Raw genomic sequence first — 19,822 nt, forward strand, 5'->3', positions numbered from 1 at the left:
TTTAATAATTGAAAATAAATATTTAAAATGCTCTACCAAACGGGCCCATAAAAATTTTATTAAAAAAAACACAGCCCAGTACGTAAGAAATGTGCAAAGCTTGTATTCAATAACAAGTTAATAATAACATGTTACTAATAACATAGCTACTGATAATTATCTTTTTTGTTATAAAATGTTTTTAGTTGAAAATGTGTTATTTTTCAGTATCTGGTTGCATTTTTGAAGATCTTAAAAAAAAAAAAAAAAAAATTTAGGTGGTTGGTGAAAGCCAGCTCAATCCACCACCATGCACTATCCACCAAATCAACACCCCCATCCACCATTAGTGTAACCATAGGCATAAATTAGCGAAATATAGTTGCGATCATTGCAAATGCAACCACGAATTGCCATCTCTCAGCTACAATGACCACTACTTGTCTATGACAGTAGGCCACTAATCCCTATATGCTAGAAAAAGAGAAGACAGGACCATTTGACTTTTAGCACCTCTTCTTTTTTTTTTTTTTTTTTTCAATCAATCCAAATAAGATAAAATTCGACTAGATATTAAACATAAGATAAGTAAGTGGATAATATACTCCGACAGCATCTAGGATTTCACAAACAATGTGATATCTCACATGTGGGAGGGGTTCATGCGAGCCAAAGAATAAATGAATTACGTAAAACGTTTTACAACTGTTACACCCATTTTCCGATCAACAGAAAAATGTTTTCAAATTTGACCAAGTTTTTACAGCGGAACAAATACTAAAAAGTGAAAAGTGCTTAATATGTTTTCTAAAAAGCATTTTATAACATGATAAACATAGCCTGCGTCAACTTCTCCATCATAAATTTCTGGTAGAAAGTTTAAGAAAACCTATACCATTACCAATCAAACTAGTCTTATTTCTTTCGATAAATAAGCAGAACTTCACATAGATTGTTTTCTAGTAGAATCCATTATGCTAAAAGTTAAAAAACCTGTACTACATCATCTCTCATTTTAATGGTGTAGAAGAAGCAGTCACTGTAACCTGTGTATTTTGCTAGGGAGACATTGAAATAAACGCCTTAGTCATAGGCTTGACTTTTTCATTAGCCTTGAATCCTTGATGATTCCCAAAAACATAAGTAGATAAATAACCATCCCTAGCAAGATAGCAAGATTGACCCACTTATTTGTGCATTTGGATCTACGTTTGCGGCGTTTGCATTTTCTTATTTGCGTATTTTTCACTTTTTTTTTTTTTAAATTTTTTTTTTCAGCCGCAGTTGTTGACCCTTCTGGAGCCAACATTGGCATCAGTGGCACTCTTCGTATATTGTTTATTACTATTTATACATTATCTATCAGAAAAAAAATATTAAAAATGAATTTTATTATACTATTCACACATTTAAAAATTATTTTGCTACTATATTTTTAGTTTTCAATTTTCAATTTCAGCAAAAATATGTTGTATCTAAATAGACCCTTAGAATAACCCATTTCAGCTTGCCACAAAACTCTCAAAATTACTTATCCAGTGATGATGGGTGGCCCTCCAGCTTGGTCATTGGAAAATACTGCTCCTTCGAACTCGTTCTTGAACATTCCTTGGAAAGCATACTTATGAAAAGCAATCTCATGTAATGGGTATTTAAACACTGGTTTAGGAAGATCATCTGGCAATCTGAAGAAGCCACCAACTAAAATCATTAGCGCTTGAATTCCAGCGCCAGTTATTATGCCCATTAGATAATTGGGCACAATACTTGCAACGATCATCATTAGGCTCTCAACCAACAGCATACAAGCAAATACCACTAGAAAAAAGTACAAAGAGTATTCAGGTCCTTCACGTAGTCCAGGGAGGTAATAAGCAATTGCTCCAGGAAAAACTGCAACCAGTATCAAGTATGGCACAGCAGAGATTGTGTTGCTAATAACAAATGCAACAGCAACATAATGCCCATTTAATCTTTCTCGTTCAAATACTTTCATGTCCTCCACAAAAGAGGGAAATCCACCAATGGCATTGAACGTTAGGAATGAAGCTACAAATGAAAGCAATTCACCTCTAGCCTGAAACAACCAAAATTACAATGTTCAATTTTAAATCCAACCATGTCATACTATGTTAAGTTGCCAATTATCCCAAAAACTTAAGTTGTAATTAGGAAATTATAAATTTAATCATCTAATGTGACATGCAAGAATGAAATCAACTTATACTTAATTCTATTCTTGCTTGTCTGAATAGTATTATTTGTAATTTCTCTTGTGCCTGAATTTTTTTAATACTCTCTTACCTGAATTGAAGCATATGTATGCCCAACATTGAAAAACACGAGACCAAGGCCTAGACCTATTGCGATATAAATTATTAGGCGCAACCAATAGTAGCCAAGATCACGATACATGTTCACACATGGCTTCTCCTGTCTCCAATTCTCCATATTCCTGGAAACAAAGAAAATTTCAGTCATCTATTTTCCATTTCTAGCCATGTGTCCATCATCAATTTGTATGCCATATGATGAGAAAAATAACTTAAATTATTCAGTAAATTAGTTCCTCACCTGTTTACATATTTCAGCTAATTTTTTGTACCCTTCTGATGATTTATACGAACTTGGAAGTATCTCAATTGCTTTGTCTGTGGATATTGCTTTAGCTAAACCTTGTTCAACGTCCTATATGAAAATTTGTACACTTCATAACGTTCACCTTTTATTTTTAAGTAACCAAAAAGGGACTTGAGCTCACAATTCGCAATGTCATCTCTAAGAAATATTTGGTTAAAATGCATATTTGGTCCTCAATTTTTATCTTTGTTTAAGTACCAAATATGCAATTTAACCAAAATTAAATATAAAAGGAGTGGGATAGTACTAGTAGGACTAATAAGGGTCTTCAAGGAAATTTCTTACCGGTTGGAAATCCCTGTTTATGGTTTTAAGGACGTGATCGGATGGGTTTTGGTGAATGGGACGGGAAACCACTTAGTGAAAAACTACATTGAATTGGAAGTAATTAGAGTAGTTAGTAACTTATTCCAACTCTAATATGATACAAAGAAATTAAGAAAATTTTCAATTACTTACCTCAACTGCTGCAGAAGCAGGACCAAAATATACAGTTCTACCTGAAGACAGGAGACAGAGATTGTGGAAGAGCTGAAAGACTTCACTACTGGGTTGATGAATTGATGCAATAATGGTCCTTCTAATCCCTTCTCTTAGACCTAAGCTTGCAATTCTGCTCATTACATAATATAATGCTGCACTATCAATTCCACTTGTTGGTTCATTAAGGAAGAGAAGTTTGGGACGTGTTAAGAGCTCTATACAAATGCTAACTCTCCTCTTTTGCCCACCACTAATGCCTTGACTCCCCACCCTCCAATTCTACTGTTCACTGCATCTTGCAAACCCATCTTTTTTACTGTCGTTTCTGCTCTCTCCTTCTCTGATTTTGACATGGAATCAGGTAATTGGAGCTGAGCTGAGTAATACACGGCTTCTCTAACAGTTAAAGTCATCACTAATGTATCATGTTGTGTTTCATATGCCTATGTTCAACAGAAGGCAAACAGGAAAATAGTTAGAATAATATTATGATCTTGTTGTGTTACAAAAAATGATTTAAGTTCAATTTTGAAAGCTTTTAGGAGAGAGAAAAAGAAAGAAAGAAAAAGACTTCAATGGATCTGCACACAACACAATTTTTTTTTTTAATACAAAATAAAAATTCTATTCTAACCTAATTTAAGTGAAGATATAAATTTTACTTTAACTTAATCTAAGTAAATATGTGTGTAAAGCTCTCTTTTAAAGACTTAAACCCCTACTATTGCTCTCCACACCTCACAAACATTTATACTTGTGGAGTGACTATCGCGCCCAAAGTGAATGGTGGTTCACACAACACAATTGACTTGACAATAGAGGTGTATTTTTTTGTGGGTACAGTTAATTCATTGAAAGATAATACAATGATTTTTTATTTTATAGAATATTAATATTATTATTAGTTTTACTACTAAAATAAAATTTACAATTTCACCTAGTAATAAATGTGATTGATTTCACTTTTAACATTTTAATAAAAGATATCTAAATAATTTTTTTATTATTATAAGTAAAACATGAGTTTGTAAAGTTGATAAAGTAAATTTTGTAACATCTATAATAACCCTTCAACAACTTGTCGGAGCATTTTAATATTAAATAATTAAAATAAATAAATGTTATATTATAAATGTAAAGATGTGGGAGTGAATATAGAAGATGAGAAATTAGTGAAAATATTTAATCTCACATTGAAAAGGAGAGAGACTATTTTATTCTTTTTAATTGTGGTGATTAATGGGCTAACATGAATTGTCTTAGATATTGGACTAGATATGTGTGCAAGGGGGAGGAGAAGGGTGGAGGTATCAAAAATGTAAATGAATCAGCCTCTTGGATTCTCCTACATGACAGCCCATTCAGAGTAATTATCATATCCGTTGGTAAGTAAATAGTCCGAATTAATATTCCATTTTTATTATGGAAAATGAAGAGCCATTAACCCACTTAATGGACTATCCGTTTGAGCCTTTTCATTCTTCAGAATCTCCTTATTACCATTAATTATGTAACTCCAGCCCATTAGATTAATGTTCAATTATTAATCTTGTAACACTCACTACATCATAATAATGGACCTAATTAATCAGATTAATTTGGGTAGTAATTTCGTGAGCCACTTAATGGACTATCCATTTGGGCCTTTTCATTCTTTAGAAACTCCTTATCACCATTAATTGTGTAACTCCAACCCATTAGATTAATGTTCAACAATTAATCTTGTAACACCCACTACATTATAATAATGGACTTAATTAATTAGATTAATTTGGGAAGTAATTTCATGAGGTCCATTGAGCCTATAAATAGACTCATTCAGACTCAATCCAAGTTATTGCAATATACACTAAAAAAAAAAAAGAGGTTCTTGGCAAGGAAATGTATTCTTTCTAGTGGAACTTTGGGCTTGAACACTTTGTATAAAGGTTGTTCTAACCATACGACACTTGTTGGGCTGTTGTATTCTGGGAGATACAAGTCAGAGACGGTCTGCACCGGTTACAAAGTTTAGCCAACCAAGGACTTGAATTTCCTTAAAGAGAGTGAGTGCTACGCCTCAATTCAAATAGTGTTGTGTAATTTCTCTCTTTAAATTAATAAAATTTAGAAGTATTATTCAGTTTCTCTTTGTGTTATTTCCATTATCATTGTGTTTGCACCAACAATTTTAAGGAGATTCAACATATGGAGCCTACACAAGAGAAACCAAATGAGCTTGTTGGAGATCTTAACAAGCCCTTTCGCTTTAAGGGAGCACATTTCAAGAGGTGGAAAGGAAAGGTCCTCTTCTACTTGAGTCTTCTCAAAGTCGCCTACATCCTCACTGACAAGAATCCATCAAAGGTTTCTACCGATGAGATGAGTGAGGAAAAATATAGTCTCCATCAAGAAAAAATAGATAAGTATACAAAAGATGAATATAATTGTCGCTCTTATCTTTTAAATTGTCTTGCCGATCATTTCTATGATTATTACAATACAACTTACAATTCTGCCAAAAAAATTTGGAAAGCTTTATAAAGCAAGTAGGATACTGAGGAGGCTAATGCAAAGAAGTATGTTGCTAGTAGATTTTTCCGTTACCAAATGGTGAATGGAACATTGATGGTGGATCAAGCACAAGACTTCCAAATGATTGTTGCAGAATTGAGATCCAAAGGCATAAAGATTGGAGACAATTTGGTGGTAGATGGCATAATCTTGGAGAGTTCCAAAAGACTTTGCAGCACAAACAAAAGGAGATATCTTTGGAGACTTTGATCACACGCTTCCGTGTGGAGGAAGAGGCTAGAGGACAAGATGCACTCATGACAAAAGAGAGCAATGGTAATTCCACCACAAAGGTAAACCTTATTTTAGCCAATAATAATATGCCCAAAAATCATTTTCCTAGAAATGGTCAATTGAAGCCTAAAAAGAGAGCCTTTAAAAATAATAATAGACCTCAAGGAAGGGGAAACCCGAATAAAAATTACAATAAGAACCAAGGACGTCTTCACAAGATTAATTTAATAGATCCTATTTTGTCTGTGGCAAGAGTGGGCATATTGCTCGATTTCGCAAATTTTGGAAATGTGAATTTGTCCTGCAGGCTAACGTAACTGAAGAGCCTTTAGTGGCTATGATTATAGACATCAATATGGTGCAATATGTTGAAGGGTGGTGGGCAGATTCTAGTGCTAATAGGCATGTTTGCTATGACAAAATTTTGTTCAAGTTGTACACTCCTTTTGAAGAAGAAAAAACTGTTATACTTGGTGACTCAAGCAAAACCAAGGTTCTTGGGAGTGGTGAGGTTGAATTGAAATTCACTTCTAGACGTGTGCTAACATTGAAAGATGTACTTTACACTCCGTCCATGAGGAAAAATTTGATGTCAAGTTTTTTGCTTAACAAGGCTAGCTTCAAGCAAACTATGGAATCTAATAATTATGTAATCACTAAAAAGGAATTATTTGTGGGCAAGGGTTATGCTTGTAATGAAATGTTTAAATTGAATGTTGAGAATAATAAAGCATATACCAGTTCAATTTATATGCTTTCTTCTATTAATTTTTGGCATGCTCATTTGTGTCATATAAATAGTAGATATGTGGGAATCATGAGTAGTTTAGGATTAATTCCATGACTGTCAAAAGATTTTGAAAAATGTGAAACTTGTAGTCAAGCTAAGATTACAAAAAGGTCTTATAAAAGTGTTGTAAGAAATACCGAATTGCTTGAGTTAATTCATTTCGATTTATATGAATTTGAGGGAATTTTAACTCATGGGGGAAATAAATATATTATCACTTTTTTTGATATTTTCTCAAAATATACAACTATTTATTTGTTGAAAAATAAAAGTGATGCTTTTGAAAAATTTCAAGATTTTTTAAAAGGAGTTGAAAATCAAAAAGGTCTTATAAAAGTGTTGTAAGAAATACTGAATTACTTAAGTTAATTCATTCCTATTTATGTGAATTTGAGGGAATTTTAACTCATGGGGGAAATAAATATATTATCACTTTTTTTGATGATTTCTCAAAATATACAATTATTTATTTGTTTGAAAAATAAAAGTGATGCTTTTGAAAAATTTCAAGATTTTTTAAAAAGAAGTTGAAAATCAATTTGGTAGAAATATAAAAAGAATAAGAAGTGATAGAGGCCGTGAGTATGAATCAAGTGCATTCAACTCATTTGTTCAGTCTTTGGGAATTATCCATGAAACTACTGCACCATATTCACCTGCTTCTAATGGTGTGGTGAAAGAAAAAATAGAACTTTAATTGAGTTAACAAATGCCATGTTAATAGAATTTGGTGTACCTTTACATTTTTGGAGTTAAGCTATTTTAACTACATGTCATGTTTTGAATATGGTGTCATATAAAAAGTCACACACCACACCTTTTGAGATGTGGAAAGGACATAAGCCAAATTTGGGATATTTGAGAGTATGAGGTTGTCTTGCTTATGTAAGGCTTACTGACCCTAAAATACCTAAATTAGGTATAAGAGCTACTACTTGTACTTTTCTTGGTTATGCGATTAATAGTGCAACCTATAGATTTTTTTGATCTTGAAAACAAAATAATTTTTGAATCTGGTAATGCAATTTTTCATGAAGAAAAATTTCTTTTTAAATTGAAAAATAGTGGGGGTGAAGAAAATATTTTGTCACAACCTAGTTCTTTTACTTCACATTTACAAAATCAAGAAAATTTTGAAATGGAACCTAGAAGGAGTAAAAGAGCTAGAATTGAAAATGATTTTGGTCCTAATTATTATGTTTTTAACATTGAGGAAAATCTCCAAAATTTAAAAGAGGCTTTAACATCACCTGATGCTATATTTTGGAAAGAGACTGTAAATGATGAAATAGAATCTCTAATTTCTAATAGAACTTAGAAATTAGTAGATCTTCCACTTGGTTGTAAATGGGTCCTTAGAAAAAAGTTGAAACCGGATGGACCAATAGATAAGTTTAAAGCTAGACTTGTTGCAAAAGGCTTTAAACAAAAAGTTGATCTTGATTTCTTTTATACATTTTCTCTAGTAACAAGAATTACATCTATTAAATTGTTAATTGCTATTGCTACAATTTTTGATTTGAAAATTCATCAAATGGATGTAAAAACTGCTTTTCTAAATGGGGACCTAGAGGAAGAGATTTATATAGATCAACCCGAAGGCTTTGTAGAGCTTGGACAAGAAAGCAAGGTATGTAAGCTAACTAAATCCCTATATGGCTTAAAACAAGCACCTAAGCAGTGGCATGAAAAGTTTGATTCCTACATGATTGAGAATGGTTATAAATCAAATAAATATGATAAATGTATTTATTCTAAATCATGGAATGATTTACATGTTATTATTAGCCTCTATGTGGATGATATGTTGATTTTTGGCTCAAATATGCATGTTATAAATGAGATAAAAAATATGCTTAAAAGCCATTTTGATATGAAAGATCTTGGTGAGACTAATTCTATTTTAGGCATGAAAATTACAAAAGCATGTGATGGAATATATCTTGATCAATCACATTATGTTGAGAAAATATTGAAAAGATATAATTTTCATGATCACAAAAGTGTAGCTACTCCTTTTGATTCTAGTGTTCATTTATTTCCTGTGAATAATGATGATGAGATTTTTAATCAAAAGGATTATGCTAGTCTGCTAGTATCATTGGTAGTTTGCGTTATGCTATTGATTGTACTAAACTTGACATTGCATATGCAGTAGGAGTGCTAAGCAGATTTACTAGCAAGCCTAGTAAAGATTATTGGCTAGCTATTGAGCGAGTCATGAGATATTTAATTGGTATAAAAAACTATTGCTTATTTTATAAAAAGTAGCCTGCTGTGATTGAAGCTTTTAGTGATGCCGATTGGAATACTTTGTTAGGTGATTCTCTCTCTACCACTGGTTATATTTTTACCTTACGGTGCTATTTGTTGGAAATCTAAAAAACAAACAATAATTGCTAATTCAACAATGGAAGCTGAATTAATAGCAATAGCTTCAGCTAGTGAAGAGGTGAATTGGCTTAGAGATTTGTTATATGAAATTCCACTTTGGGAAAAGCCAATTCCACCTATATTAATTCATTGTGATAGCACTACTGCAATTGGTAGAGTTAAAAACCGTTACTACAATGGTAAATCCAGACCTATAAAAAGAAAGTACAGTACCGTTGAGTAGTGGCATCATAATTGTGGATTATATTAAATCTAATGATAATCTTGCAGATCCATTTACCAAGGCCTTGGCCAAAGATTGGGCCTGGAATACATCGAGGGGGTTGGGACTAAAGTCCATAGAATCATGAGCCATGTATGAGGATACCCAACCCAAGGACCAAAGATCTTGAAAATTGGGTTCAATGGGAAAAACGAATCATACGATGGTCGTAAGAAATGCACTATTTATTTTTTTTAATTATTTATTTTGTAAATAATTTTTTATTATTCATCCCTATGATGTAAGTTCATTTATATCGTAATGTGGAAAGGTTGAGTAAAAAACTCTTAATGAAATTTGTAACTCATATGAATGGGGTATCAGAATTACGGAGCACCCTTGACAAAATTTCACCTATGTGAGTGTGGGGGTGGGGCCGCTCCCTATGAGATTTGGACTGAATCTCAAATACACTCATGAAACCGGGATTAGCACACGGCCGTAAAGTGCTAGCTATAAAAGCTCATGTTAACACTTGGGTTGTTATGTGTAAGTAGTGACGCTTAATTTCCCTAAAGTAGTCCTAGTTCAAGTTGGAGACCACTACGACTCTGGAGTTGAGATCGTTGTTTTAGTAAGTGAAGTTTCAATGCAGAGCACACTTTCATGATGCATAGTGACCCGTCTTTGCCGATTAATCTCTCTTTAACTAAAAAATTTAATATTAAAATGAGTGGGAGATTGTTGGAGCATTTTAATATTAAATAATTAAAATGAATAAATGTTATAATATAAATGTAAAGATGTGTGAGTGAATATGGAAAATGAGGAGTTAGTGAAAATATTTAATCCCACATCGAAAAGGAGAGAGACTATTTTATTCTTTTTAATTATGGTGATTAATGGGCTAATATGAATTGTCTAAGATATTGGGCTAAATACGTGCGCAAGGGGGAGGTGAAGGGTGGAGATATCAAAAATGGAAATAATTTGGGTTCTTGGTAAGGAATGGTGTTCTTTCTGGTGGAGTTCTCCTTAAAGAGAGCGAGTGTTGTGCCTTCAAAGAGTACTACTAATGCAAGTTTTTATATTATGTTCTTTCCATACCAATGTTCCATAAGCCAGGGCTTGTTTACAACCATTAATCAGAATCTCTCCTCTTTGCCTTATGTTTGAACCCAACCTCTCTGAAATATGAATAACACAAGTTATAGTTTCATTAAAACTCTATACCCCTTTGAAAAATTATATTTTTTAAGAAAAAATTTATTAAGCACAAGTTATTTTACACAAAAATCATAATTGAAAGTCACTATTTTAGTTTTTTAGTTTTTTTAGTTTTTTGGTATGCACAACAAATTTAACCATTTTTTAAAGGCAAGAATACTATTTTGGTTTATATTTTTTGGGGTTACAATCAATTAATTTTTACATTTTAGTAGCAGTTAATTTAGTTCTTGTTATCTTTAACTTACAATAAATTTGGACTCTACCATTAACTCATTAATAGAAAACACCTAAGTAGTTAACCATTTTTGGCATGTCTAATGCTAATGTGTCTAAATTTTAATTCCCACATCAACACTTATATGAAAAAAAAAAAAAAAAAAAAAACACATTTAAAAAAGGGTTTTTTTATTTTTTTTTATTTTAAAAATCACCATGTACTCTTGGTGCGGTGGTCACTCTACAAGTATAAATACTTGTGAGGTGTTGGGGGGGCAAGGGTCGGGATTCAAGTCTCCAAAATGAAGCTTCACACACATATACATTTAGATTAGGCTAGAGTAGAAATTCTATCTTGTATAAAAAAAAATGGTTTTTTTTAATACCCATTTTATCATTTTATTTATTTATTTTTTTCTCAAGCATGGATAGTAAAGTGGTTTGGTCAAGTACTAGCAAACAGTAAGGTTTTCAAACCCGGACCGTTCATTGAATTGTAAAAGGGAGAGGTTCAAGATTTTTGAGGTTGAACCGGGGTCGAACCGTAATGATGTCATAATTAATTTAATAATTAATTAAAGCCTAGATATAGATATTAAATTTATAAAACAAGCAAAATTGACAATATATCTATATATGTGAGGGAAATTTAATGATTTTCAAGCATATATTTAATAATTAAATAAGAAAGTTAATAAAATAAAATAATAACCATGAATACTGTGGGGCCAAAGAATTTGTGATTCCGGCCCACTTTTCATTAGGACCCAAGGCCCGCGCCGAGGAGAGTAGTTGCCGAGGACAAGCAAAGAAAGTTCAAATGGCCTAGAGGTGCAGCCGAGGATGACCCTGTCCTCGGCATCCCAAGGCCTAAAAGGGAAGAACGACACGTCATCAAAGGCAGCCTCCAAAGCGCTCCTAGAAGAAAAGGCGAGTAGAATGGGACTCACACGGGGATACAGTGTGGGAGTAGTTCAGGGAAAAGACGTCACCTCCGCATTGAATGTGCTAATAAACGTCCTGGCCACATTGATGGGAAAAGACCCCTGAATAGTGTGGTTTCGGTTATTGCAACTAACAGAAAGTGGGGAGAGGCAGCTGATGGGACAGGCACTCGAGTAGTTACCTGCCTGACCGACAGATGGAAGGTCAGGATCAACTGAGAAGGGCTATATAATGTAAGGATTCATGCGCCAAAAGAGGCTGAAACAATTGTACCCAAAAAGTGAAAGGAATAATAAGAACATCAAGCTCAATGGATAAGGTCCATGGACAAACTTAGTTCACCTCTATGCGTCCATCAAGAACACCATGACTAACCACTGTCTGGTGACCAAGGCCTAGTCTTTCAGCCCACTCTCTACAAAATTTATTATTTGGGCCTTTAACGTTCGAACCCAACATCAATTTGGGATCGTTACAAATTGAGTCCTTACAAATACATTAAAATTTATGATTAATTTTTGAAGTAAAGTTGAATATCTTTGAAAGATTTTAATTATAATTTTTTTTATTCCTTGTAAGAGATGGATAATTTAATTAAGTAGAATAAAATTGTGTTAAATTGTTTTTTTAAATAAAAAAAAAAATTGCTAAGGGGTTGGACTGCTCGGTTCGTGCGGTCCAACCCTGGTTTTAGGGGTTCACGGAATTTAACAAAAAATCCGGTTATTTAGGCTTAAAAAATCGGTTTTCATCCCGGTTCCCAGTTTTCACAGTCCAACCTCCTGGTTTGGCCCGGTTCTGAAAACCTTGGCAAACAATACTATGGATGGGCATATTAGGGCATCATTTGGTCAACAATATTTACGTTACCTAAGATTCATGCAAAGTCTAGCAAGCATGTGATGTCCGACAGTGATCTCTTAGTTTGGTGGCATCGACACAGAGATCCTCACCGAAACTGTCAACACCATCAAATTCTCCATGGAGGAAGAGAGGAAAAAAAAAGAAAGAAAGAAAGGGGGAAGAGTTGAAGAGGAAATAGAAAGAAGATATTTCGAGGTACAGTGCTACAGGAAGAAGAGCTAAAGAGAGTAAATATTATTTAATTGGAGTAAGAAATAAAATGTTCATATTTTAGCATGGTTTTAAAAACCGGTACGGTCAAAGAACTGAAAAAGGAAGTGGTTATTGGTTTTGTGGTCCAACCAGAGTTTGACCAGTGGTCGAACCAGTGAAGTCATAAATATTTAATTAATAATTTTAAAATTATAAAAATAGTTAATAAAATATATAATAAGATTATTACATATAATATTATGTTAAAAAAAAATATAACATATTTTTAAAAAAATTATGTGAGTTTTTACATCTTACATGTAGAAAATAAAAATAACCAAATAAAAATAAACAATAACCAAAAATTATTTTCAAAACATAACATTTAGTGACAACCCATCTTTTAGGTTTATTTTTTCCCTCAAAATGGTCTATATATTATGCATTCATTTTAAAGAAAAATTAAGTGAATTTTAAGATTGTTCACATAATTAATTATTAAAACCACTATTTTTTTATATCATAATTATCTTAATGAAATGTAAAAGGGATGGGGAGAAACCCCAATCCATGTGAGTTGCTCATGCTACCCCTACAAGTACTGAAGGTAGAAGTAAAGCTTTAGGCTAGGTTTGGATTGTGACGAAAATGCCATATATGTGCGTCTGCATTTTTTTAGTGGATCCTGTACACTATTCACGAGACTCGTAATTACTTTTTCCAGCAAAAATAACTTTAAAATTGGGTCTCACAACACTATTTACACATTTAAAAATTATTTTACTACAGTGTTTTCAGTTTTTAACAATAAGTGGTATCTAAACAAACCCTTAGGCTAAGGAAAATTAGGGTATGTTTGGTTGGGGTGAAAACAGGGAGGATGGAAAATAGAGAAAGGAAAATAGGGTGGAAAATGACATTTTCTACTATTTGGTTCAGGGGAGAAAACAAGAGAGACAGAAAATAGAGAGAAAAATAATCCCTCCGAGCCCACATTTTTTTATCCTCCCAATTTGGGAGAAAAATGTGCTGAGTGATATAATTTACACAAATACCCTCACTTTAAGTTGCATTTTTTTTTCTTTCTTCTCTCTTTCTTAGGCAACAATGCTGCACCCCCCCCCCCCCTTTTTTTTTTCTCTCGGGCAATCATGTTGCCAGTTGCCACTTTTTTTTTTCTTTCTTAGACATTAACATTGCCTCTTTTTTTTTTTTTTTTTTTTTTTCTTCTTCTTCTTTTGATTTTTTAGGGCTTGGGCATGATAGTTTATTTTTATTTTTACTGGATGTGATTATTTTTGGAACATGTTTTTTATTTTTATAAAAAATTTTGGGTGATTGTTCTTTTTTGTGTGGTTATTTGTCACTTTTTTTTTAAAAAAATTTATAATTTGGCATCATTTTTTAACAAGGGTATATGGGTAAATTTATTCAAACTCATTTTTTCCATTTCTCCACTTTTTCACTCCCAACTAAACAAAAAGGAGAGAAAATAAAATCTTTTTTATCCTCCCATTTTTCCATCCTCCCACCATTTTCTATCCTTCCACTTTTCCACCCTTTCAACCAAACGGGCCCTTAAAGTTGTGGCTGTAATTGATTCTCAAAAAACAATAAAAAAAATTGTGTGGCTCTCATTGTGTGATTGACTATTGTGTGCAGTGTGCACACCGAACAAGTAGCAGAGGTAGAGCACGACACAACACAATTTTACAAACTGTGCAAACCAGTCTCTCTCTTACAAACTAAAGCTTTGTTTGGGTAAGCTGCGTTTACGTTTACGTTTTGGTAAGCTGCGTTTTTGGTTGGTCCATGGCACTGTTCATTTAATAGCCAAGTGCAAATTGCGGGTGAACAATAAATTTGAGTAATAAAAAATATTTTGCTATAGTGTTTTTAGTAATAAGTTTTCGGTTTTCAACAAAATAAACGGTATCCAAACGCACACAAAGAAGAAACTCTAATAAGAAAATGGATCAATTTAATTTCGTGTGTATTGTGGTCTTCCTCTCTCACATCCAAACAAAGATTTTCAACCATCTCTTCTTTCTATTTGTGAAGATGTGTGTGTATTTGTGAAGATTTTCAACCATCTCTTTTTTAACTCTCTTTTTGTGAAGATGTGTGTTTTCAGGCAAGGTTAGGAATTTTGACTGCTCAAGAGGCTAGCTTTGATGCCATGTTCACCAAACCCTTCAGTCATCATAGATAGATGCGGATCTAAGGAAAAAAAAGAAATAGATCTTTGCTGCAAAATGTTTGGTTTCAAATTTGTTTCACCCATTTTGCAGAACCCCTGCAAAACTGGTTCAACCATTCCGGTTCTTGGTTTTTTTGATTGAACATACGGTTACCAATTATTTCCAATTTTTATGAATAACCGAACTGGATTGATGTCTGATTCTTGGTTGAATTGGTTGAACCGGCCAATCCGGTCCAGTTTTTAAAACCATGTATTTTAGTATAGCTTTGAACTACAAACTTACAGTGTATAGCCAAAGATAGTCATGCACGGTAGCTGAGAAGCAAAAAATTATTTCTTTAACTCTACCAATGCAATCCCAATTTTGTAGTTTGTGGTGCTAAAAATAGCAATTTACTCTTAGCCTTAGGAAGCAATTTATAACTATGGTCAAGTTTTGTAATTTAATTAGTTGACACTTTTTGGTATTTCAACGGAAACCAGAGTCTAAATCATTCCACCTTTAACTGTCGAAATACTAACAAAGAAAAAAACCTACAAAAGTCACGGATTAAATTTGTAGTACTATGTTTTGGGTGATGATTAATATTCTCATTCAGAGCAAGGAATTAGTACATGCAAATCACACATGCACGAGAGAGAGAGAGAGAGAGAGAGAGAGAGAGAGAGAGAGAGAGAGAGAGAGAGAGAGAGAGAGAGAGAGAGATTGTTATATTGTTTTAAGAGTTTTGACAAGCACAACAAAACTTTTAGATTATTGATTACGCGCTAATGAATCAAGAAGTGTAGACTTGCCACAACCAGAAGGACCCATTATAGCCAAAAGCTCCCCGGGCCGAGCATAACGAGATAGACCTTGAAGGATCGATTTGGTGCCACTTTTTCGACTGGAAATGGTCACACATAGGTCTTGCCATGTTAAAAAAACACCATCCTCTTGTTGAGTTTGAACCACCTTCATGTTTATCCACCTTCGTTTTTGCTTGGCAGTCGATTAATGGTTTCCATTTCTAATATTGCAGTATTGATTTCTGGGTTTGTGTTAGGTTGGATAGTTGACTGAATAAGAGATGCCATGATCAGATTCAAATTGAGAATTTTTTTTTAATTTTAATTTTAATTTTAATTTTATATATATATATATATATATAGAGAGAGAGAGAGAGAGAGAGAGAGAGAGAGAGAGAGAGAGAGAGAGAGAGAGAGAGAGAGAGAGATATATATATATATATAATTATAGATTTTTAGGAAGTATGGAGGGAAATGCAGGTATATATCCTCTCTAAATGGAGAACCATTAGATATTGGTTCTTTGTCGGCCTATTTGGCCTCCATTTATCCTCGTTATATTTATGGTGGTTGCAAGTTTCTTTAATTTGTTTGTTTGTTATTTTTGGAAGCTTCTTAGAGTGATGTCACAAAAATAAAATTTGTTTTTCCTTATGAGTAGAATAATAGGTTCCGGTTAATTAAATTGGTAGTCTTCTATTGATTAGCATCTTAATCTAACTGACGGGAATGACGACTCTACATCCCGCTGACGAAGATAACATTACTGACGGGAGAATCATCCATGACGAAGTGATCAGAAACAACGAAGGAAGCCATCATCACTGACGAGGCAGAGAGTTATTCAATGCGATCAATCAATGATCCGAGCAGTTACCAAATCAACCAAGAAGACCGTTGGAAGGCCTATTAAAAGTCTCATTACTGGCCAGGTGCGTTACAAAAGAAAGCATTAACAGCCTCAACGGCTAGCCCTTATGGGCTCAGGTATAAAACTCTCACACAACCAACAGAAGGAGATATATGCAAAAATACTCTGAAACTATCTATTATTTCTTTATTGTGTTTAACTGTGATCCTAACTTTGGCATCGGAGACTTTGTGGCAGGCGCCACACCGGTGTCCCTCGACGAGCAAACCCTCACATCCCACGAGTGATTCCATCTGCACATTCACTGACGGATTTGTGTTCCATCAGTTTGGCGCCGTCTGTGGGGACGAGTTTTCAGATTTACATTCGAAAACGTAGTTTCCATTAATTCACCATATCCAGATGGAATCCAACCCAGATTCAACGGCCTTGGCCCAGCCAGTGCAAGCCCTGGCAGCCACCATTGATGAACTCACCAGGCAGAACCAGGAAATGAAGCTGCGGCTCCAGCAGGTTCAACAAGCTCAACAGGAAGAAAACCGGTCCAAGGGTAACACGGAGGGAGAGGGGGATAGCCAACAGAGGGAAACCCCCCGGAGACCAACTACTCCGGACGAACAGAATTCAGATCTTCTTCGGGAAATGAGGAAAGAGATGGACGAACTAAGGAGCGCTATCAAGGAAAAGACAGACCGGAGTGTAGACAAGATGGTAAGGGCTACAGATTCGCCCTTCACTGCAGCGGTACTTGATTGCCCCGTGCCGTCAAAGTTTCGCCTGCCTCAATTAGAACCATTCGACGGACTCAAGGACCCTCAGGATCATCTTAATACCTTTAAGACGACTCTGGGCCTTCAACAACCACCTGACGAGATATTATGCCGTTCCTTCCCTACGACTCTCAAAGGAGCTGCAAGAGAGTGGTTTACTAAGTTGCCAAACTCGTCCATAGACAACTTCGATCAGCTAAGTAGTGCTTTCCTGCGTCACTTCATAGGGGGACAACGCCCAAGGAGACCAGTAGATTACTTACTCACCATAAGACAGGGAGAGAAGGAGACTCTGAGGTCATATGTCAAGCGATTCACCCGGGAAACTCTGGAGGTGGACGAAGCTGATGACAAAGTGCAACTGACGACCTTCAAGGCAGGGTTGAAATCCAGAGACCTTGTAGCCTCTCTTGCCAAAAACCCCCCGAAGACAATGGCAGAGATGCTCCTGAAGGCCCAAAAATACATGAATGCGGAAGACGCTCTAGCTGCCATAAAAGATACCGAGAGGCTAGGAGATAAGTCCAAGAGGGAAGACGACCGCAGAGGGCAAAAGAGAGACAGACCAGAACGTCGGAACAGTGACGGGAATAGAAGGAGAGATGAAAAAAATCCTCGTCGGGTAAAATTTACTCCTTTGGTTATGCCTGTTGACAAGATTTTCACGCAGATCAAGGACGAGCATTATCTCAAATGGCCCAGGCCATTACACTCGTCCCCCAACGTACGGGACAAGAACAAGTATTGCCGGTTCCACAGAGACCACGGCCATAACACAGAAGATTGCAGAGACCTGAAAGAACAAATAGAGGAGTTAATACGGAAAGGAAAGTTGCAGAAATATGTAAAGAAAGGAGAATATAGCAAGTTCAGAGACGACAATAGGACCCAAAAGGAATCCTTCAATCGGGATGACGACCATACATCCCAACCTCCACGCAAGGTGATCGGGGAGATAAACACAATCACGGGAGGACCATTCTCAGGAGGGTCATTCAGATCGCTTAGAAAAGCATACTACAGACAGGTGAACAGCGTCCACGCCATTCCTCCGTCCAAGTACCAACGAACATACCAAGATATGTCCTTTAATGAAGGAGACGCCAGGGGAGTGAAACAGCCTCACAACGATCCCCTGGTCATAGTGCTGAATATAGAAGGGTTCAATACCAGAAGGATCCTTGTTGATAACGGAAGCTCAGCGGATATCATCTACCTCCCAGCCTTCCAGCAGTTGAAGTTAGATCCAAGAAGGCTCCGTCCTTTTGACTCTCCGCTGGTCAGTTTCAGTGGAGACAGGGTCTACCCCAGGGGTATAGTGACTCTGACGGTGACAGCAGGGACCTACCCGTTGCAGCTGACCAAACAAGTAGATTTCCTAGTTGTAGATTGCCCCTCGTCCTACAATGTCATCATTGGGAGGCCTACCCTAAACAAGTGGAAGGCAGCAACGTCCACATACTGTTTGAAGGTGAAATTCCCAACAGACGATGGTGTAGGTGAAGTGAAGGGTGATCAGGTCCTGGCAAGGGAGTGCTACCAGGCCGTACTGGCAAGAAAGGAGAACCACACGTGGACGATAGAAGAAAAAGAGGAAGACGGAGTGGAGACCCTGGAAACAGTGGAGTTGGTAGAAGGAAATGCTGACAGGACAACCAGGATAGGGATGACGCTAAGCCCTGAGATGAGAACGAGACTCATAAAGTTCCTTAAAGGGAATCTTGATGTCTTTGCATGGAGTCACGAGGACATGCCAGGCATATCCCCAGAGATCATCCAACATAGACTGAATGTGGACGCCAACAGGAAGCCCGTTCAGCAACGACGAAGAACTTTCGCTCTAGAGCGAGATCAAGCAGTAGCAGAAGAGGTAACCAAACTCTTGACGGCTGGATTCATCCGGGAGGTATACTACCCAGAATGGCTCGCCAACGTCGTCCTGGTAAAGAAACCAAATGGAAAGTGGAGAATGTGTGTAGACTTCACTGACTTGAATAAAGCATGCCCAAAGGACAGCTTCCCTCTACCAAGGATAGACCAACTCGTGGACTCTACCGCTGGACACAAGTTGTTGACGTTCATAGACGCCTTCTCAGGGTACAACCAGATAAAGATGGCTGAAGAAGACCAGGAGAAGACCGCCTTCATCACCAGCCAGAGACTCTATTGTTACAAGGTGATGCCTTTTGGGTTGAAAAATGCTGGAGCTACATACCAGAGGTTGGTAAACAAAATGTTCAACCAACAAATTGGCAGAAACATGGAGGTATACGTAGACGATATGCTCGAGCTCGCTCATCTGGACGACCTGGAGGAGACTTTTGCAACCCTGAGAAAACACCAGATGAAGCTGAATCTTAACAAATGTGTTTTTGGGGTAGCCTCGGGAAAATTCCTGGGATTCATGGTGTCCCAGAGAGGAATAGAAGCCAATCCAGAAAAAGTACAAGCTATCATTGACATGGCT

The 19,822-nt window shown here is 35.7% G+C and overlaps 1 pseudogene; it reads right to left on the reverse strand.

Moving 5' to 3' along the window:
* Window positions 1–977: 977 nt before the first annotated feature.
* LOC126704846 (ABC transporter G family member 1-like) lies at window positions 978–15,886 on the reverse strand (annotated as a pseudogene).
* Between the last annotated feature and the right edge of the window lie 3,936 nt (window positions 15,887–19,822).

This window comes from Quercus robur, chromosome 11 (assembly GCF_932294415.1).
Source record: "Quercus robur chromosome 11, dhQueRobu3.1, whole genome shotgun sequence".
NCBI classification, from domain to species: domain Eukaryota; kingdom Viridiplantae; phylum Streptophyta; class Magnoliopsida; order Fagales; family Fagaceae; genus Quercus; species Quercus robur.